This window comes from Petaurus breviceps, unplaced genomic scaffold (assembly GCF_028583685.1).
Source record: "Petaurus breviceps papuanus isolate PSGF00001 unplaced genomic scaffold, PetGlider_PUasm1.0 90919, whole genome shotgun sequence".
NCBI classification, from domain to species: Eukaryota; Metazoa; Chordata; class Mammalia; order Diprotodontia; family Petauridae; genus Petaurus; species Petaurus breviceps.
Window position 1 is genome coordinate 36,118,889 of NW_027187378.1, and position 23,468 is coordinate 36,142,356.

The 23,468-nt window shown below is 39.7% G+C and overlaps 1 protein-coding gene across 6 annotated transcripts in view; it reads left to right on the forward strand.

Annotated features, from left to right (window-relative positions):
- The window catches only part of SLC20A2 (solute carrier family 20 member 2), a 116,619-nt gene that overhangs the window by 23,419 nt on the left and 69,732 nt on the right, over positions 1 to 23,468 (forward strand). Inside the window, exon 1 of one of the 6 annotated variants that reach the window (XM_069075809.1) lies at positions 18,279 to 20,342. The exons of 4 other annotated variants lie outside the window; for them this stretch is intronic. The gene's annotated coding sequence lies outside the window, so the exon portion shown is untranslated. Of the gene's footprint in view, positions 1 to 18,278; positions 20,459 to 23,468 lie in introns of those variants that run through there. One more of the 6 variants, XM_069075808.1, reaches the window with a different exon arrangement.

Sequence of the window (23,468 nt, forward strand, 5' to 3'; positions counted from 1 at the left end):
AGGTCCTATTCTAATAGAAAGAACTCCCATTCTGCGAAAGACCACCTGTGAATAACCAGGCACCTGCACCAGATAATTACAGAGTAAATGGAAGGTAATCCCTCAGGTGCAGGAAGGCACCTACCAGGCTAGGAGACCATGAAAGGCCTCCTGCATGACACAGGGTTTTGAACTGAGTCTTTAGGAAGCTGGAAAGTGGAGGTGAGGAAGGCTAACAGGAAGAACATTCCATGCTGGAGGGTGCTCAGTGCTCAGGCACAGCTCTTAAAGCTTGAAACTGAACAGCAGGTAGACCAGCAGAACTCACTTGTAGCAGGCACTCCAGGGAGTCAACTCTAAGAAGACCAGATGGGTAGAAAGGAGCCGGGGTGTAAAGACCTTTAAATACCAAGCAAAATTTTATATTTATTTGATCCTGGAGGTAACAGGGAGCCACTTGAGTTTATTGAATTGGGGGAAGAGGGAAGGGTGACATGGGCAGACCTACACCTAGGAGATCACGGAATTGGAGCAGGGAGAGACTTAAATCAGGGAGGATCATCAATGGCTGCATAAGGACAGAGAAGAGACACAAACAAGGGATGTGTTGAAGGTAGACAGAAGTTCAGATGTGAGACATAAGTAACAATGAGGCATCGAGAATAACAGCAGAATCGTGAGCCTGGATATCGGAGAGGACGGGTGTAAGCAGTAATAGAGAAGTTGGGAAGAGGAGTGTGTTTTAGGGCTAAAGACAGTGAGTTCTGCTTTTGACATGTAGAGTTTGAGATAGTGGTGAATTAGAGTTTAGGAGAGAGATTAGGGCTGAATAGATGAATCTGAGAATATCTGCATAACAAGCATAATTGGATCTATAAGAGATGGTGAAATCATTAATTGAGATCGAAGGAAGAAAGAAGTGAAAACTTCTCAGACTATGCCCTAAAATCTAGTAAGGCTTTTCATGGGAAACAAGCCTGAGTTCCCCTTCGCTGGGAATCACATGATTTACAAGGTCTCAGAACTCAGAGCAGTAGGGAGTGATCCCTCCCATCAGTGACACCTCAGCATGAGATATGCCAAATAAGGACAGAAGTGCTTTCTCAAATGTACATTGGGTGGTCTACTGTTTCCTTGTTCTGGTACTCGAGGTAGATTGCTGGGCTTAGATTGTGCACCCGACTTGCAGCCAATGGAAGAAAAGTCAGCAGGGGAGTGGGAAAGAATTTCATGGCACTTCGAAATTTCCTTTTGTAAATTGCTTCTCCTTCCTGACCATTTGTTGGGAGGGTAGCCCTTTCTTGAGATCCTAATGAGCCATTCTTTTCTGCCCCTTACCTTGAGAAGCCTCTGAGTATTATGTGGGTAAGGATCTCTGTTGCACAGTTTTGGAGTGCACACAGAAGGAAGAAAGATGTTGTCCTGGGCTAGAACTTTGAGGGATTCCCACAGGCAGGAGGTGTGACAAGTTACTGGGTGGTTAAAAGGCAATTCAGTTGTCATTAGATCTGGTGATAGAAAGACCATTGGCAATTTTGGAGAGAACCATTTCAGTTGAATTGCGGAGGTTGGAAGCCAGGTGATGGAGGATTTGGAAGAGAGTGAGAGGAAGTGGAGGCTTTTAACACAGACATCTTTCTTGGTGCTTAGCTGAAAAGAGGAGGGAAGGCAAAGGATGGGAAGATCAAGTGAGAGTTTTGTTTTAAATCAGGAAGACGTGGGTATATTTTTAGTCAACAGGGAGATTAGATCAAGGTGGGGATGGTAGTTGGGACAATCTTCTGCAGAAAAAGGGAGGGATGGGACCAAGGATGGATGTAGACTAGTGGTTCTTATCCTGGAGGTCCCCAGGGACAGATTTTAGAGGGTTTGTAAACTTAGATGAGAAAAAAGATTCAATTTTATTTTCACTAATGTTTGGTTTTCTTTGTAATATTATAATTTTTATGTTAAGCATTAAAAAAAAAAAAACATGATTCTGATGGTTCACCAGCACGCCAAAGGGATCTGTAACACAAAACAGGTTATGAAGCCCTGATATAAAGGGCATAGCAACAGTAGGGAAGAGGGCCACCTCTTCATCTGAGACACATGAAGGTGGAGATGGTGAGGGGAGATGTTTCAGTAATGTGAGATGTTTTTTTTTAGTGGAATATGAGACACAGTTCCCAGCTGAAAGTTTGGGGGAGACAAGGTATTATGAGAGGGTTGAAGGGAGATGAAGAAGTTTAAAATGGAAGCTTAGGAGGGTGGAAAAGGAATAAGCCTTTATGTAGTGCCTATTGTCTGTCCAGCATTGTGCTGCGTGCTTAACAATATCTCATTTGATCCTCACTACTACCTTGTAAGGTAGTACAGGTACTGTTATCATCCTCATTTTACAGCTAAGGAAATTGAGGCATATAGATATTAAGTGACTTGCCCAGGGTCACATAGCCAGTAAATGTCTGAGGCTAGATTTGAACTCAAGTTTCTTTGATTCCAGGCCCAGCACACTATCCATTGTGCCACCTAGCTGCCTAATCCATTAGGAAGGAGTGGAAAGTTTGCCTTGGTGTTTAAGGGCCCAGTTGAGATCTGATAACATAATTTGTAGTGGACCAATCAGCACAGTTTCATGTTTTCTATTCAGCCACACATTAATGGAAGCAAAGGGTGGTGAGAATAGTCTAGGGATTTGGCAAGCAACTGCAGAGTGGAAAAGAGTGGAGAGTGTAGCCAGGGTAGGGTTGATGAATGGCCTTGGAAAAAAACAAGGGATGAAAGCATGGAGGTTCCAGTGAAGACAACAGTTAGAGGTTGGGTTAGGAGGCAAAAGGTATAGACGAGGAATTTATCCTCTTAAAAATCTAGTAAGTGATTTGCATTTTTTGGAGAAAAGATACCAGATATAAATACACAATGATAGAATACTGGGAGGGCACAGAAGGTATATTTACCAAACTTGCAGTTGTCACAAGATGAGAACAAGGACTTATCATAGACAGTAGCATCAGGATCTAAAAAACTACAGATTAAAAAATTTAAAATCACAATAGGCCAAAATGTTGGACCAAATATGTTAAGATGGAGTTTATGGGGGGGGGGGGCGGAGTCAAGAGGCGGAGTAGAAGCATGACTTCCCCGGCTCCGGCTTCCACCTTCCCCAATCCATGTAAAAAGGGGACTCTAAAAAAACTTTGGAGCTGCAGAACCCACAAAATGACACAAAGAAGCTAACCTCCCACTAAGGACAGCCCAGCAGGCCAGCAGGAATCAGCCAGCCCGGCTCCACTCGGAGGCTTTAGCCCCAGGGTGGGCCTGACCAACTGCTGGCTGGAGGGACTCCAGATCAGCAACAGCTGTGGCCGTTTCCAGATTTATCAACACATAGATGCTAAGGACAAATTGAGAGGCCAGTGCAGTCTGGACTTTGGGACCCAGTAAGTGGGAGTGCATGGCTTTTGCCCCCAGGGCGAGAAGCCACTGAGACTCTGTCACAGCCAGCCAGCGCCAGATGGCAGCTTCAGCTCCTGGCCTGCAGAGTGTAGGGGGACCAAGCACCAGTCTGAGGGGTAATTGCTCTTGCTTTAACCTGCTTGGATCTAGATTGCAGTCTAGGGTGGAGGTCCTGGTATGTGTACCCAGCTTGCCAGAGTGTGTGGAGGCCTCAGAGAGGGCACCCATCTAATACCTCCAGCAGCTGAGAAAACCCCAGCGTTTGGGACGAAAGCTCCCCTGTTTGGTGGCAGAGTCCTACTGTGGCAAATAGCCCAGGGGTCAAGTGACTGAAGGGTGACGTGACCAGGCAAAGGAAACAAAGCAGACAGAAGATTCCAACATTAGACTCCTATTTTGGGGACAAAAAGGAGCAAAGTATGGAACAGGAGGAAAACAGTGAAGTCAGAACTCCTGCACCAAAAGCTTCAAAGGAAAATACAAGCTAGTTATAGGCCATAGAGGACCTTAAGAAGCAGATAAGAGAAGTGGAGGAAAAATTGGGAAGAGAAATGAGAACGATGCAAGAAAATTATGAAATGAGAGTCAACAGCCTGACTGAGGAAAATCATACCTTAAAAAATAGACTAACTCAAATGGCAAAAGAGGCTCAAAAAGGCAATGAGGAGAAGAATGCCTTAAAAAGTCGAATTTGCCAAATGGAAAAAGAATCTCAAAAGCTCACTGAGGAGAATCATTGCTTCAGAATTAGATTGGAGCAAATGGAAGCTAATGACTTTATGAGAAATCAAGATGCTGTTAAACAGATCCAAACAAATGAAAGAATAGAAGGCAATGTGAAATATTTCATGGGAAAAGCCACTGACCTGGAAAATAGATCCAGGAGAGATAATTTTAAAATTATTGGACTACCTGAAAGCCATGATCAAAGTAAGAACCTAGAAATCATCCTCCAGGAAGTTCTCAAAGAAAACTACCCTGATATTTTAGAACCAGAGGGCAAAATAGAGGTTGAAAGAATCCACCAATCACCTCCTGAAAAAGATCCCCAAAAGAAAACTCCTAGGAATATTATAGCCAGGTTGTGGAATTCTCAGATCAAGGAGCAAATATTACAAGCAGCCAGGAAGAAACAATTTGAATATTGCGGAAACACAATCAGGATAACCCAGGATCTGGCAGCTTCTACACTGAGGGATTGAAGGGCTTGGAATATGATATTCCAGAGGCCAAAGGGATTAAAACCAAGAGTCACCTACCCAGCAAAACTGAGTATCATGTTTCAGGGGAAAATATGGTTATTCAGTGGAATAGACTTTCAAGCATTCTTGTTGAAAAAACCAGAGTTGAATAGAAAATTTGACATTCAGATTCAAGAAGCAAGAAAAGCATGAGAAGGTAAACAGGGAAAATAAATCATAAGGAACTTATCATAGTTGAACTATTAACATTCCTACATGGAAAAACAATAATTGTAACTTATGAAACTTTTCTCAGTAGTTGAAGGGAATAGAAATATATATATATATATGTATATATGTGTATATATATGTATATATGTGTATATATATGTCTGTATATGAGGGTATATGGGCATATGAATACATATGTGAATGTGTGTATATATATATTTATAAATATACATAGATAGAGGGCACAGGACCAATTTAACAGGAAGGGATGATACTTAAAGGGTGAAATTAAGAGGTGAGAGAGGAATATAACGAGAGGAGATGGGGAGAGACAGAATGGGGTAAACTATCTCATATAGAAGAGGCAAGGGGAAAATGGTTACAATGGAGGGGAAGAATAGGAAGGCAAAAGGGAATGGGGAAACCTTATTCCCTTTGAATTTGGCTTGAGGAGGGAATGAAATACACACTAAGTAGGGTATTTCACCTTACAGGAAAGTAGAAGGGAAGGGGATGAGGGGGGGATGATGGAAGGGAGGGCAGGCTGGGGGGGAGGGAAGTTGGAAGCACCCACTTTTGAAAACGGATGGGATCAAAGTAGAGAATAGAACGAGTGGGAGGTGGGATAGGAGGGAGGGAAATATAGTCAGTCTTTTACAATATATTTACTATGTTATTGTTTTGCATTAGCCACAGATGTACAACCTATACTCATCTGCTTATCTTCCCAGTAAGGGTGGGTGACAAAGGAGGAAAGGAATGAATCTGGAATTCAAAGTTTTAAAATCAAATGTTTAAATACATATATATATATATATACACACACACACTATTATTAATACTATTTTACATGTAATTGGGAAATAGGATATACAGGCACTGAGGCATAGAGATCCACTGGAAAAGTCGAAAGGGGTATGGGAGAAAATATGGGAGAGAGCAGATTGGAGGAGGGGATATCCTGTGGGACTGCTGTTTTGGGGCGGTGGGTAGGGGAAAAACGGGGAGAAAATTTGTAACTCAAAATGTGGCAGAAATGAATGATGTTAATCAGAAGTTAAAGCATTTGAAAACAAAAAGATGGAGTTTATGAGGGATAAGTGTAACTCTGCAATTAGTTTTTTTTTAATTGTGTTTATGAAGATAGAATGGGGGAAACCTGACTTACTTTTTCAGTAGACTTGATGCTATTCAGTGATCAGAAACAGAATGTGATAGAGCATCTTCAAAAGCTCCTGCCTTCTTATCCTGCATTAACAGAAACGTTTTGTTCAGGTTTCCAGAAGCCTTAGTTCTCCTGTACTCCACACTGGTTTTGTGTTCAGTACCAGGCACCATATTTTTAAGAGAGGCACTGATACATGGAAGTATGTTCAAAGGGGCTGGCAGATAATGGCAGCTCTAGAAAACGCTCATTTCTTTATTAACAAAGTGTCTTTTAAGGAATAGTTGAAGGAACTGGGTATGTTTATTCTCTAAGGAGGGAATACCAAAGGTAGAGAAACTGTTTGCAGAGGTTTGTAATGCTGTTGTGTGTAAGGAGTAGACTTGTTCTGTGTTGTGTGGAAATAGGACCAAAGGGTGGAAGCTTTTAGGAAACAGATTTTTGGCCCAACATAAAGAAGCTAGTATGCTGTAATGGAAAGAGTCCTGAACTGAAACAGTCTCAAGGACCTTGGTTTTTAGTCCCAGTTCTAGCACTTAACTAACCCCGGCAACTTTGGGCCAGCTAGTTGAAGTGAAGGTGGTTTAGCACAGGTCCTAGAGTCAGGAGGACCAAGTTCAAATTTGACCTCAGACACTTGACACATAGTAGCTGTGTGACCCTGGGCAAGTTACTTCATTTTGTTTGCCTCCTGAATTGAAATGACTCAAGCACGGCCTTGGAAAAGTCTGTTAATCTTGCCAAGCCTCAGTTTCCTCATCTATAAAATGAGGATATATTTATAATACCCACTAAACAGAATTTTGAGGAAACTTTGTGAGTTATAATAACAGTATTCATTATTAGAGCTGTCCAACATTGTGGTGGGCTTGCCTTGTGAATTTCGGAGCTCTTCTACTGGAGTTATTGAAGTCAATCTGTCACAAACATTAAACATCGCTACTGCCAATTACCTTGCTAAGTGCTGGGAATACATAGAAAGCCAGAAGCCTTGCCCTCATTCCTTAGGGGGAAACAACACACTGAAGGAACTGAGAAGCTTGAGGGAGGAGGGCTAGGGAAAGTGTTTGGAGAACAGGAGTAGGCTGCCGCCCTCAGGCGATTCTGCAAGGAGCTCTCTGCTCAAACCCCCCCCCCCATTCTGTGGGAGGGGGTCCTGACTGTCCTGGCGGCTGTGGAAAGAAAGGAGTGGAGGCTGCCACTGAAGGGCCCCTTTAGAAGGAACTACTTGTTAAGTTGAGTTGGAGATTAGAATGGATGACTTAGAATTGTCCGCTTCCTTTTAGTACGACATAGTATAAAAGGGTTCCACGTGGGCAGTGGTGCTCCTGCCTTTAACCACTAATCTAATGAGGTTCAGCTCCGGCTGTTTACCGCTGCATCTTGTGGGTGACTCATGAGAAATACTCAAGAGGAGAGGAAATGGGAGGGAAGGGAAGGAAATGAGCATTTATATGGCACCTGTGGACTATGCACTGTGCTCAGTGCAGCCCCATTAGATAAGTGCTGTTAGGATCCCCATTTTGCATTTGAGGAAATGGAGGCAAACAGTGACTTGCCCGGGGTCACACAGCTTGTGTCTTGGGCTGGATCTGAAGTCAAAACTTCCTGATTCCATATGAAGCATATTGTCCACTGGGCCACCAGTTGCCTCTGCAAAATGATCAAGTAAATATGCTTCGTTGGATGTGGTAAAAAGGTCCTGTGGGCATTCTAACCTTTTCTTATACCATTCCCTTTTCCGTTCAATTGTGAAGGAAGAGGGAATGAATGAGGTAAATGTTTATTCTGTTGCACAGCAAAACCCAGAAGCCAAGGTTTCAAATTTCTATAAACTCTTTGTAATTACGTGGCTCATAATTAAGGTCTTTAGCATTACAGTGTGATCTAATACCAGTAGTCTTTATGAAGCACCTACTGTATGAGAGTATTGTGCTGGGTTCTAGGAATTCAGAAACAGAATGAAAAAATAGCCTCTGCCCTCTGAGTGGCTGCAACATATAAACAGTTAAGTATAAACAGGGTAACTGAGAAAAGTGAGAGTGCTATGAACTAGGGGAATGAGGAGAGGCTTCCTTGAGGAGGTGGTGGATGATGCTGCAGGAGCTCCCATAGAAGGGATCCAGGACTTTAAGGGGCAGAGGTGGGGACATTATTAAACTTCAGATTTGGTGATGTCTTTATTTCACACATGAAGGTATATGTTTAAAAGACCTAGAATCATTTTTAGGCTGAAAGCAACTATTTATTTTGCCTCATGGACTATATATTGCCTTAGTCATTGATTTAAAGATTCCCTTACATAGAATGGGCTCTAAACATCATAAATTACTGTTTGATACCATCTCTGGCCCAACCATTTTAGTTATTGTTTAATCCCCTTGGTTATTTTAGGCAAACTTCCCTCCCCTCCACCCCCAATTGTTCCTCACAATTATTTAAGTCATTCTAGCCCATAATCACTTTGGTGTAGTTTATTCTTTTGTAACAATGACCAAGAGCTTGCTTGCCTTGAATACTTTGAATGTGATTTTTCTGGTTATTATTTTGGGACTCTTGGGGTTGCTGATGTAAAGATTATTACGTCCAACAAGAAAGAGAGGGGCTTCGCCACTATGTATAAGGGAAATTAAAGAAAGAATCCCACTTGTTGCTTGTATAAAGACTATGCCCCCTCATGTATTATAATGCAGGGTTTGAGAGGAAGGGAACCCAGGTGTTTGCCTGATAAGGATCCCATGGAAAACCTCTCTGTGTCTCATCTCTGACTGTCTCTTTCTATCTGTCTGTGTCTTGTCTCTGTGTCTCTCTGCCTCTCTCTCTATTCCCTATGGCTTCTACCCAGGAGCAAAACAGTCATCTCTGCAGCTTCTCCCACTCTGTCCCTCATACTACATGTTGGATGTGTATTCTGCTCTGTCCAGAATTGCCTAGTTTCCCAACCTCTGTCATGACAGCTGACATCAAACACTTAATTTCTTTTATATAGAAGGAAATGAACAACACAGTAACAAGGCCCGGAGATACTGTAGTTCCTTGGAAATAACAACAGGCTTTCCCTGGTTGGACTCTTCCTCTAGTAGGGAGCAGGATAAAGTGATTTTTGAAGAATAGTTTGTTTCAAGGGGTAAAATCCTTTCAAACTCTGTGGTAGGGAGGAAAGGACAGAATTCATCTCATGTCTGTGCTGAATCTCAGCAAAACTAGGACCCCAGCAGCTGCAGTTAGTAGCTGACAGAATCTTGGTGGGGAAGAGCCAAGGAGGGTAAATGCTAGTCCACATAGTATTAACATAGAGGAAGGTCCCTAGAATGAATTGTCTGCCTCTTGCTGTGGCTTTCTCTCCCTTTCTTTCCCAAATTCTTTGTGAAGAATCCAAGATATTTCCAATTCCATGATATCAGTGGCCAGTGGCATTTCGGGAAGTATCTCTTGGTGATACCAGTGCAGGGTTAGATTCTGACAGTGTAATACTCTTCCCCGTGACCACAGATTTTGAAATCCCTTGTAAAAATCAGCCAACGTATACCTAGAATCTATAACTGTACAGCAAAATCACAGACAAAATTTTAAAATCAATAAGGCTAGTTTTAATGGCATCGCAGGTAGCCATCCCATAATACTATTGAAAGCAAATTCCCATTACCAGGTCATGCAGCACTGGGTAAAACATTCCTTCAACACTAGTTTACTTTCCATTTATCAGTTGCTATTTGGGGTTATAAAGATGAGACACAGAACTCTTAAGGGGGGCAGAGTATTCTTTAGCATAAGAAACTGTGGAAATTTAATAGACACATTTCTTACAGTCTGGCTACACTTACTTATGGAATAGCCCTCATTTATCTGAGTTTGACCATTTAAGAATCTTGAATAATGACAATGATTTTTCTTGCTTAAATCAGAAACTGTTTAGAATTTGTAAACAAACTAACTTTTCCCTACTTCCATCCACCTCACCCTACCCCACCCCCACTTAAAAAGAGAAAGTGGGTGGGGTAGGATATTAGGAACTACTTTAATTCCCTTTCTTCTCCCTGTACCCCCCTCATGTGCATATGACAGGATCTCAGTTCAGTATTTTTTTTAATTTTCACTTTACTGAGACCAAATATTTTTTGTTTTGGTAGATATTGAGGGAATGGTAAAAAATGAATCATCTTTCCTTAAAGGGGGGCAGGAATATGAAGTTAAAAAAAATAAACGACCCATCATAAAATCATTGGAGCTTAAAATAGATGAGGAAGGAAATGCAAAGGGCCAGTCGAAGGGTAAAGACGCAGTACAGTGGTAGTTTGTGCTTGTTTAAAAATGACCCAAATTAGAACTGCCCTATTCCTTTCCCCACCTATTTTTCAGGCTAAACTCTGCTACCTATATTACCATATTGTGTGTTTATTTCTCTTTTCATGAACTCATTCATCTTTAAAGGGACTGATCTTGCTGGCCTTCCTCAGATGCCATGATGGCCATAGTCACTAGCAGTGCCCGGAAAATAGGCTCCTATTCTTTTGATTTTTAAAAATTGATTCAACTGTGAACACTGAGCATATATTGGAATATTCTCTTTGATGGACAAAAATTGTAAGGTCTTGGGCAAGTGTCTGAATGTTTATTCTAGGACAAGCTAGGGCTGCCCCCTGGAGGACACAGTTATGTATTACAGTCTTCATGTCAGAACACCAACCCCTTCCCCCAGGAAGGCTTCTCAGTATTTTTTCCCTTTTTTTTGGTGAGGGGGAAAGTAAGGGGAAGGGAGAAGAATCATTTTCAACTGCTTTCTCTAAAACATTGAATGATGCACCAAAGCCATTTCAAGAGATGCCATTAAGGTTTAGGATAAGGTTTAGGCAAATGTTTAACTATGCTAGTCCACATAGTATTAACATAGAGGAAGACCCCTAGAATGAATTTTCCAAGTTCCTAAAAAAAACCCAAACAGCACCCAAAAAACTAATAAGCTATTAATATTAAATGTTGATTTCTACAGCATACCTAAAGTATTAGATGAAATCCCTATTGCTAGTAGTAGATCCCATCATGCTTGGGTGCTATTTCTGTTAATAAAGGAGGGGGGGGGACCTAGGAGAGTAGAGCCAAAATTCATACTAGTGTACATACATACATCAGTGACTGTAACAGTGATGTGTTGGCCTCTCAGAACCACCCTGCAGTTTATTTCAACTAAACTGACATTTATTAAGCACTTTATCTGTTAGGCATTGTACGAGTTGGTAGGGGAGGAGGAGAAAGCATGGCACTGAGACTAGACACATCTGGGGAATGGTCAGTAGACCAGTTTGGCTTGAACTAGAGTGCAAGAAAGGGAGTCGTGAAATGGGTCTGAAAAGACAGGCTAGAGCCAGATTCTGAAGGTTCTGGTATTAAATACTAAGCAGCAATTTATATTTTAGCCTGGGGTAATACCTGAATGCTTCCTTCCAGCTAGGGAGCACAGTCCTGGGACGTAGGAGTCAGAAAAACCTGCGTTCAAATCCTGCCTCAGATACTTCTCTAAGTGTGTGACCCTGAGCAAGTTACCTAATCTCTGTCTGCCTCGATTTCCTTATATATAAAATGAGAATAATACCAGTACCTACCTCCGGGAACATCAGATAAGATAATAATTGGGGCAGCTAGGTGGTACAGTGAATAGAATGCCCACCCTGGAGTCAGCAGGACCTGAGTTCAAATGCAGCCTCAGACACTTGACACACTTACTAGCTGTGTGACCTTGGACAAGTCACTTAACCCCAGTTGCCCTGCCTTCCCCCCTAAAAAAAGATAATAATTGTAAAGCACTTAGCACAGTGTCTGGTGCTATTAAGCTCTATAGAAATGTTATCTATTATTATTATTCCTGCTGAATCAACAAATATTTATTAATGTGCCAGATATTACGCTAGCCTTGAGATACTAATACAAAAGTGATTACTCCCTGACCCTGTTGAATTTCTGTTCTACCAACAGTTACAATACAGTAACAAATAAGTAAATGCAGTATATATGCAAAGAATTCACAGTTCTAGGCAGAATCCTTAGAACTGGGAGAATAAGAAAAGGTTTCTTGGAGAAGGTGGTGCTTGAACAAATTTTTGAAGAGAACTTAGGTTTCCAAGAGGTGGAGGTAAGGAGTGAAATCATTCCAGTACTACTCGTGGCTAGATTGTGTAAAAAAGTATGGAGAGATGGAATGTCACTACCAGGTAATCAAGACAATGTCAGTTTGGCTGGAAAGTCCAGTGTGTGAGGGGGTACAATATACAGTCAGCCTGGAAAGACTTAGAAAGAGTTAGATTTTATACCAGGCAGAGTTTGTATTTGATTCTCAAGGCAATGGGAGCCACCAAAGGTTTTTGAGCAAAGGAGTGACATGGTCAGACCTGTGCTTTAGAAACATCAATTTATTAAGCCTCTTCTTTTTACTTGTGCTAGGTGCTTTGTGGGCTACAAAGATAAATGAAACCTGACCCATACCTTTAAGGAAATTACAGTGTACTTTTAATAAAACTATGGTTATTAAAAATATTCCTTAATTCTCATTCCCCTCTAATTCAGATTAACCTTTACCAAGATTAAGATTAGTGAGGTTTTACTTATACCACTTTTTGAAATAAGGAGCTTTTGATCTCTTTATGATTGACTAGTTTCCAAAGTTATAAGGCACAGTATACTGTAAGGAGGGCACTCTGATTTTATTTTAGATTAGGATGAATGACAGATGGAAAAAAATTAGATCATGTTTGTTAAGCCCATGTTTAATTTTTGACTCATCAATATAACATAGGGTGGTACTCACCTTCACTGTTCTTTAAAATGGAGTCCCAATTCCTTTATTTACCTGAGGAGATGGATGGATTCACCAATTTCACATTTCCCAATTCATCTGTGGTGGTGGATTTGGATCTGATGAGTTACTGCAGTGAGAGAACCTTAGTGGGAGGATAACTTTCAAAGGAGAGGAAGGAGGGGGGTCTCATTTTCTCCCTGCTGTTAGGTAACAGTTGGTGTTTTTGGAAGGTGCATAGGAACATTACCATCCTTTCCGTACAAGCCTCTTTGTACATTCCAGACAAGCAGTAGAGTGCTTTTTGCCACCCTCATCTGGAACAGAGAAACTGCCTTCAGCCAGTCCAGACTACTCACAGTTCACTAAAAAAAATTTATCACCTTGACTCATGTCATCCCTCTGCCTACACACAGTTCATTCCACTCTTTCTTTACTTGTCAAAAACCTACCCATCCTTTAGGGCCAGCTCAGATCGTAGCTCTGAGAAGACACCTTCCCTAATCACAGCAACCAGAATTGAACAGTGGCACATTTCATACCTTGTGTTTTAGATCTTTCTTATTCCATTAAAGATAGGTACCACTTACTGTCACGTATGGTGTCTTGCATATAACACGTACTCAGCAAATATTTTTGCATGATTAAGAATGTTAGGTATACCTGTCAGGACGAAATGTACCATTATGATTCAGAGATTCTGTTAAGAGAACTAAGCATTGGCTTTATTGATGTAAATGCTGTAACAACAATAATATTATTACCCCTACTCTAATAATTCCAGTAAGAAACAATCAGCCACTAGGTGGTGCTGTAGTGCACAGGGTGCTGGGCCTGAAGTCAGGAAGACCTGAGTTTAAATCCCGCCTCGGACACTTACAAGCTGTGTGACCCTGGGCAAATCACTTAACATCGCTTTGCCTCAGTTTCCTCATCTGTAAGATGAGCATAACAATAACACCTACCTTCTAGGGTTGTTGTGAGGATAAATGAGATGACATATGCAAAGTGCTTACGGCTCACAGTAAGCCCTATATAAATGTGAGTGATTATTATTAAACCATATTTAGATATTTTGAAAGATCTGTGATTTCTTCAGCATCCATTGATACCAGTTATCTAACAACCACACTTTAATGAATGACCTTGGCAGTCAGTATGTCCAGAAAAGCCATCACCAGGCGGCCAGTCTTTCCAAGATGTTCCCCTCTTAGCCAGGCAGGTCTTGCCATGAACAGATGCAGGCAGATTGCCTGGATCAGATGCGAAGCTATTACAAATTGGTAGGACCATCCAGCACTTGCTCTTTACTAGGATAGCCTTTGAGAATCAAGAGTTGCTTTTTACCATCATGAGATATTAGAGTAGAATTATATGGCAAGATGTAATTTAATGATGTCTGGTGTTACATTACATCAAGTCTTTATCAAAATCCAAATAAGAATTCACTTCAAGAATAGTTGTCTTTCACCTTTGGACAAAATAACACATTTATTGACTTCAAGAAAATTTAATAGGAGGTAAAACCATGTAAGTTTAAAAAATAAACTATATTGGTTTTGAAGATTTTGTGCAATTTGTAGGTGTACGTAAATCCTAGAAGTCTTAGTTGACGTTCGTTATATTAAGACAGACTGGAGCCTCATGAATTGTTCTAGTTTATTTGTTTTAAATGATGAAATTGAGTTCTTATATGTGTATGTGTGAGTAACATTTTCCAGCACCACCACCATGTGCTTTTGTTTTCAAAAATTGAAAATTCTTTACACATTTATTGATTGTATACAGCCAACAGTATGACCGTTAATGTTTGAATTATAAACTAAGGAAGAAAATACTATAGATATATAGCCACTTGAAAATGAAATGCTGCTATTTTGTTTTTGTTTTTTGGCTTTGTTTGGCACATAGGACTGTTGGTATGTGAGCCTCTGTGAGTAGGGATTGTTTTATTTGTTGTGTTTATATCCCCAGTACCTGCCTACCTCAGTTTCTGGCCTATCATAGGTGATTAATGAGTACTTGCTGGTTGGTTTATATAATAAACATAATATAACAGTAAAAAAAAGTAAAGATCTATTCTTCTTTAGATGTTACATGTATAAGAATTTCAGTGTCCTTAGAGAGAAAAGCATGACCTAGATTTTTATCATTCAGACTTCTTGGTGTTATGGACCCCCTCTGCATTGTTTGATGCCCTTGAACCTTTTCATCTAGTTCATTGTTAGGGTAGAAACTGAAGATGGAGGTTCTTTCTGACTTTGAATCTGATTCTTTGCAGGAGAGAGTCAAACATTAAACATGTTTGCCGTGTTGAGACTTTATGTCAAGGAATTCTGAGTTACCTTGCAGAACCCCAGGCTTACCAGGAACAGTTGAAAGCCAGTAACTAGGTCAACTGAGGCCTCTTCTAGCTCTGTAATTCATTTAAAACCTTCAGCTAGATCAGGGGTAGGGTATTTTGTGTCCTCTAGCATCAGTACCAATTTTAATTTCACCCATTCCTTAAAAGGACCTAAAAGAGAATATTGATGTACAATAACCTGCAGAGAAGACTTCACTTTACTGCAGTGGCTACCCCGTTCATAGAAGAGCTTTTAATGGATTGATAGTAGCAGTTGGAGAGCTGTGAAGTTGTACTTCCTAAGTTTTACCTTCCTCTTTTTTGAGAAGCAGCATGGTATAGTGGAAAAGAGTGCTGGATATGGAGTTATTCCCAGGTTCACATCCCATTCTTCCTATCTGTACCGAGTCACTTGTACTTCTGAGCCTATTTTTCTTATTTGTAAAATTGAGTTGATAATACCTGTAGTATAGAACTTATTCCACCACACACACACACACACACACACACACACACACACACACACCTGCCCATCTTCCATAGATTGTAGAGACACTCTGTACAAGCATTTTGAATGTCTTAAATATCAAATGTTAATTATCAGATCCCATAATAAACCTATGTGTACCCAGTTGGAAAACATTTAATTTGTGGAAGAATGGGACCCAGAACAATGAATTAAATGTTGGTTTGCTTTTTTAAGCTTAAAATATTTTTCAAATAAAATAAGTCAGATCTGTTAAAGAATAAAGATAAGCTAGTTTGATAGTTTTTCATTGTCAAGGGCACTTTTAGTCTGTAACTCAGGGGTTCTTAACTTTTTTTGTGTTGTGGAGTCCTTTGGCAGTCTGGTGAAGCCTTTGGACTCCTCAGAATATTTCTTTTCTGCAAATTCATAAGTAAATGAAATGGTAAATTTCATTTAGAATTTAGTGAAAATGAAGGTTCATTTAAAAAAAAAATCCAAGTTTAGGGATCCAAGGTTGAGAACTGTGCTTCCTCTAGTTAATAGATTAATTGACACCTTTTTGGTTTCGAAGCAGATTTCTGAAACCCAACTCATTCCTTCATGCCTACATAAAATTCTTAGAATTTTTTGATAAAATAAACCTTCATTTCGAAAATAAACTTTGAAGTTTGAAAGTAAAAGCAGATAAATAGTTTCCCAGGGCAGAAAAGATTCTTATAAAGTTCTGGAAACCAAACCAGTATTTCAGTGGGCTGAAATAACAGATGATGATGTTCACATCCTCAGTGAATAGCATGTGTGTGCCAAAATCAGTTTAGTCAATAGACTTAGACGGATTTAACTACTCTTTTTCTTTCTCTTATTTTTTTCCTCTTTTGCCTTATAGGTCTCTTCCTCCTTCCTAAATTCTTTTGCCTTCATTTTAGTTATTACTTCTCTCTCTTTTCTTTTTAAAATGATTTAATAATATTTTATTTTTTCCAATTATATGTAAAACCAATTTTAAACATTCATTTAAAAAAATTTTTTGAGTTCCATATTTTCTCCCTTCTTCCCTCCCTAGCCACCCACTCCCTAAGACAATAAGCAATTTGATATAGGTTATGTATGTGTAATCATGTAAAACATATTTCCATATTAGTCATGTTGTGAAAGAAGAAACAGGCCACAAAAAAAAGTAAAAATAGTATGTTTCAGTCTGCACTCAGACTTCCGCAGTTCTTCCTCTGGATGTTGGTACCATTTTCCATCATGCATCCTTTGGAATTGTTTTGGGTCATTGTATTGCTGGGAAGAGCTAAGTCAATCATAGTTGATTATTGTGTAGTATTGCTGTTACTGTGTACAGTGTTCTGGTTTTGCTCACTTCACTTTGCATCAGTTTGTGTAAGCCTTTCCAGGTTTTTCTGAAATCTGCCTGCTTGTAATTTCTTATACCACAATAATATGGTTACATTCATATACTACACCTTGTTCAGCCATTCCCCAATTGATAGCCATCCCCTCAATTTCCTCTTCTCTACCACCACAGAAAGAGCTGCTATAAATAGTGTTGTACAAATAGGTCCTTTTCCCTTTTGGGGGATCTCTTTGGGATATAGACTTAGCAGTGATATTGCTGGATCAAAGAGTATGCACAGTTTTATAGCCCTTTAGCCATAGTTCCAAATTGCTCTCCACAGTGGTTAGATTGGTTCACAACTCCACCAGCAGTGCATTAGTGTCCCAATTTTCCCATATCCCCTCCAACATTTGTTGTTTTCCTTTTCTGTCATATTAGCCAAAACTGACAGGTGTGAGATGGTACCTCAGAGTTGTTTTAATTTGTATTTCTTTAATCAGTAGTGACTCAGAGTATTTCTTCATGTGACTATAGATAGCTTTGATTTCTTCATCTGAAAGCTGCCTGTTTATATCCTTTAACCATTTATCAATTGAGGAATGGTTTGAATTCTTATAAATTTACTCAGTTCTCTATATATTTGCTTCTCTTTCTTTTTTCTACCTCCCTTTCTCTTTTTCAGTATCTCCGTTGGTCAAAATTTTGTCAAGATTAGATAAGGAAGTGTGCTTTCAGCCATTCTCATTCTTATGAACTGACTGATTCTATAAATGAACATGTGAGCAGTGACTTCCAAAATTTTTTCAGTCTCCAGGTTACTTGGGCAAGATAAAAGACCCTCTAACCCACCTCCTTCCACTCACACACACCTACAGCAAACCACCTGAAAAACAACAAAAAAAAAAACTTTACAGAATTAATGGGAGGAAGAGAGACTTTTTAATAAGAAATAAATGAGATTAAGTCCGCATGTTTTAGTATCATAAGTAAATTATTCATGTTGAGAACAAAATGATTCTGTTATGTTGCATATAGACATATGACATTCATGTGACCAAATCCAAAATGGTAGCTGATCAAAAAAAAAAAAAACCCAAAACCCAACCTACTGAGGCTCTGGAATGTGTTAGGTATGGTTTTATATATATATATATATATATATATTTTTTTTTTTTAATGGAGTCAAGCTATGAAGAACTAACCCAGGAATGAATAGAAAGTCACCTACTTCCTCTTACTCCCAACTCCTGCTAAATATAGAGACACCCATGCCGGAATAGCCCAGGATGAGAATTTTTCATACCTTTTCTGGGTTGGGGAAGTAATTCAGTTTGGATTTCAAAGGTCAGCTACAGAGCCAAAGGCTGAATTGGAGAATAAGAATTAGCAAGGAGTAGGTAAGTGTATCAAAAATGACTTAAATTATTTTATGTCAATTAGAATTTGAGAGTGGATTTCTAATGAGTAAAATTTATTGACGATACTGGAACAGAGAACTTTCTAAAAGAAAGGTTCTCATCTTGTGACTTCTTTCCATTCTGGTATAGGGTGTTAAGTGGAAGGAAGGGATTTGACACATGAGTTTCAGAATCTTGAATGGGTCAGAACATTTGTCATTTAGAAGTAAGAACTGAGGGAAAACACAATTCACCCTGGCAACTAACTCTACCATTGATAGCCAGGGGTTTTCCACAGCATTGGGGAGAAAGTTGTGACAAGTCAGCAGCCCCTACCAATGGAAATCAGCCCGAGTGCTCCCTTTCGTCCTCATGAAATAATGTCTGTAAAGCACTTGGCAAACCTACATAAATGTCAACTGTTGTTCTTATCAGATTGCCCCTACTAGGTGTTGACAACAGCATTTTAAAAATTTACTCTCAACCATAGCTGACCCACCTCTGAACTGACTGAAGGACCTACCTGACCTTTCTACACACTTTGAAAATTACTGTAGGAAACTGGTCAAAGAAACCTCTAGTTCAGCTGGGATTTGAGAATTTCCATAGAATGGCAGCTCCTGAAGTCTGTCCATACATGTGATCTTTTTTAACTAGACTCAGTAGTAGCTCTAAAAACCTTAGATGTCATAACCAAATTACTAACAGGAAGGCAGTGGCACTGCTGTGGTTTATTATCCAAATCCAAGCACTGATTTCCAGCAAAACCCTGGGATGGTGACTTAGTCTCACCATGTCAGTTTACTCATCTGTAGGATAGGATATTAATTTCACAGAAGTGTTTGGAGATTTAATTAACACTTTTAGAGTACTTGGAAATATTCCATGAAGTATAACATAAAGAGCTTGGCATTTAAAAAACAAACCTGCCTAGGAGATGATAAGAATAATAGCGAGCATTTAAATAATACTTTAAGGTTTGCAAAGCACTTTATATATGTTAATTCATTTGATCTTCATAACAACCCTATGAAATAGGTGCTGTTATTATCCCCATTTTGCAGATGAGGAAACTTGGGCACATCGAGGTGAAGTGACTGTTGCACTAGTAAGTACCACTAGTAAGTGTCCAAGGCAGAATTCAAACTCAGGTCTTCCTGACTGCATGTTCTGTGCTCTACTCTTCTGCCTCGCCACCCTTAGGGGATGCCAAGCACGCATATTCCATTAACGTCAGCTAGTTTTCACCTGGGGGTTCTTAACATCAGCTTGGGCTGGATTGTTAGGCACTGCTCCCTCTGTCTGAAGAGAGCTGTCAGTTCATTTCAGAATATTTATGTTGCTTCTTGCAAATATTTTATCAGCTGTCATTTATTAGCAAATCCGGTATCATTTCAGTAACCCCTTAGGGGTGCAGAAAAACAAAACAAGAAATTGAGTAGTCAGTAGAAAACCTAAGTCAGTGCAAAATAAAGAAAATGGAATTCTTCTTTAGTGGTCATTGTTTGTGGCCAGTATGGATATATCTGATTCATATTTCTATTTTGCACACTCCAAAAGTCGTCTAATTGTATGAGTGAAGTCATCAATTATTTTCTCACTTTTTCATTTTTTGCTGGTGAGAAGCAAGCAGTGCTGCCACCTTGTTGCCAAAAGTCTGCCTGATTTGAATGTGTTTAAAAATCAAGTGAATGCCTGTTGTGCCGAGGAGCCTGCCCTTTCTCTTTGTCAGTACTTGCAAAAACAACTTAAAAGACAAAGTTAGAGCTGCTGGCTGGGATTCTGTAATTAGCATAATCATGATGCTGTGCATTGTTCATCAGTGCACGCCCCCCAGCCAAATTTCCCATTAAGAGGACACCGATGTTGTCCTAGTGAATAAATCCCTGCACACATGATGCAAATCAGCGTGTTCCTGCCTGCTGTCCGGGACTGCAGTTAATTTTAGCCAGGGTTTGTTCTACAAGTTGTAAAACTGTTTACCCAAGTCGAAGCTCCAACCCTGAAATGTGAGTGTTCTGCCTAATGTGATAGGAGCTCTATTTTAGACTTCAGATTGTATTTATGACCCGCAGAGCAGCCTTCTGAAGAATTGTGGTGGCTCAGGTTTCCATTGAAACGACTTGTAAGTACTGGGTGATTTTTAAAAACTTGCCTTTGTTTTCTTTTCCCCCTTAAACCTGCTTGATATCTGTTAAAGTTTTAGTTACCTTTTGTCTCTTGGGGAACCTGGAAACTTTGTGGGTGGGCACATAAGAGAAGGCAATGTAAACCGTCTAAAAATTTGGTTTTTAGCAGGTCTTTCAAGTATGTAAATTTTCAGTGTTTCCAGTAGATGCTTAAACAACCCCCTCCCCAACCCACCCCAGCACTAGCTGATGGTTAATTACTTAATTATTCAGCCAGTTACAACATTTCATTAATAAACTTGTTCATACAGTTACCAAAAAAAAAAAAGTTGTATAGTTAAACTTTATTTTCTATGGCAACCTGAATCTTTTAATAGCAATGCTAAAATGGATTGTTATAATCTGTTTTCTCTTAGCTCTGAGTTTTTACTAAAAATTATGGAGTGTCAGATGTAGTATTTTGTAGAGTTTTGTACAATTTTTTAAAGGATCTACTTAAAATAGATCCCCAGGAATGACTTCAAGAGGAGTTAGTATTTTTATCAGAAGGAAGTAATGTCAAGTATCTTCTGGAAATTGAATAAAGCTAGATCTCTTAACTAATGAAAGTTCTGGGAAATCTCAAATCTGAACTTCTGTTCATCTAGCCAGTGTTTGTTACTACATGTCAGCTTAAATTTGACTTGAAGATTAAAATAAAGATTTTAATAAAGAATGTCAGTGTTTTAAATTATTTGGATCCTCTTTCATGTTCTGAAATGTGTTTTAACTCAGAGGTGCCTGACCTCGTGCCAATACTGTGCTTGCAGCTCAAAGCCATGTAGGGATTTTCTTTGCCTGGTTTCCCCTTCAGTTGTACTACTGGCTTTAGGGATTTTAATCTCAGTGGAGCAGTTCAGATGCTCCACACATATCTGTATGTCAGAGGCCTCTATAATGAAGCAAGGGATGAGGTGTGTATGAACTACGAAAGGGAATGAAGTTTGCCCCACTTAAAAGTCTGTTCTGCCATTATACATTACTTGTCTAATATAAGATTGAGAAAAGGAAACATTTCCAGTGGTAATTTGTGAAAGGATATCTTGACATAAAATGGGAAAGAAAATAGAACTGATTTCTTTGACTATTTTTAGGAGGAAACTTATAAACTCTTTTTAATGGCCTGAAGATAAATAGTATAGATTAATTCTGATTGTTATAGTGGGCTCTCTCATTTTGAAATCTTTACCATTTAGTTCTGGCATTTTTGTGGCAATGTATTTATTTAGCATAAAACCTATTAAATGTGGGGAACCTACTAGTTCTTTATACTTTTTATTTATAAGGGACTTAGCACAGTTCCTTATTTTGTCATTAATATCTTAATGGAGTGTAAGTTAAAGAATATCACCTTGTTTATTCAATATTGATAAAACTGGAAGGGATTTTGTAGGTCATCTAGCCCTTTCCCCATTATTTTAGATGATGAGATTGAGGCCCAGAGAGGGAAGTGACTTGTTCAAGGTCTAATGAGACAATGGAAAAATTGCTGAGTTTGGAGCCTGAGGATCTGGGTTCAAATCCTGACTCTATTACTTGCCCTCCTTGTGCCTTCTGGTTCTGAATCAGTAATCTTAGATGATGTCATAGCTGGGCTTCAGAGGCAGGTCTTCCAAATCCTAGTCTAGTGCCCTTCCTACCACTCCATGTCTAATAGAATTGAATTTGGGGATATAATTCCTCTTATCTGGCCATTTAGGATATCATGTGCTATGACTGCCAAATTTGGGAGTAGTTCTACACACAGAATTTTAAACATTTTTCCATTCCAGTGAAATTTCTGAAGAACTTGTAGCTGACACTAAAGTGTTTGTGAAATTAAATAATTTTCAGGAATGCTACACAAATATGCTATGAGATGCAGAGAGCAGGTTAAAGCAAGAAGAGGCTGCTTTACAGGAATAAATGGCAGTCTGAGTGATCATGGAGCTGCTGGGGCTGTGGACACTGTCTTATCCCCAGTGATGCGATGTGGCTGTTGTTAGTGATGGCGATTGCCAGGCCTATCCAGAGGTGGTGATGTCTCCTCATAGGTGAAAGAAGTGCTAGCTGGTTATGACCTGGGCCGAGTAGGACCATGCATAATAAATTCCACCCTTCTGGAGCTCTAATCCAAGAGGCCTGTCTCAGAGAAACTCAGCCTCTGTCGCTATAGCGAGAGTCCAGGGGTCAATGCCTCCAGGTCCTACATTGTACCTGTTACCCATAATAAATAATACTTTGAAAGTATTCCCTGGTCTAGTCTCCCACTGTGGCTACCTGATGAGACTGCCACTTTCTTTGGAAAGCCCCAGAACACAGCTGTTTTCATAAAGTAGAAGTTTTAAATTTGCTGCTTCTGATGAGTTTGTTATCCCATAGGTAGGCTTCTGTACACCCAAACATTTGCTCTTAAGTCCATATGGGAATTTCTAGGAGGAGAAGTGGGGTAATCCTTTCTCCCATGTCCCCTTCATCCCCCTCTGACCATATTTGCCTTCACGGCTAGTTGCTGACAATAATCGATAACCATTGTATTTTGATTCATAGCAGAAAGCTATATCAGTAGCTATATCTCTATGCTGTTTTCTTTGAAAAGGAAATCCTGCAGTAAAAGGATTTTGTTATATTAAATGGTACCTGTTTTATCTAAATTAAAAGAAATACTAAGCAGAGGTACACCATCAGCATTTACTCTCCTCTACACAAGTTCATAGTAAAAGAATGGGGCTCTGTGAGAACAGTGTTTCCTCTGGAATAGTATTCAAAACATGGGACTGCTGTTATTATTTAGCATTTATTAGGCACCCACCGAGTACGTACAATGCACAAAGAAAGCACAGTCTCCGCTTTCAAAAGTCTTATATACTAATATTAGATAGAAGAGAGACCTGCCCCTTCTCTCCCCCCACTCCACATACCAAAGTGAGGTTAGAAGAGAGAGGCCGTGAAGGGGGAGAGAGGCAGAGAGAGGGAGAGAGAGAGAGA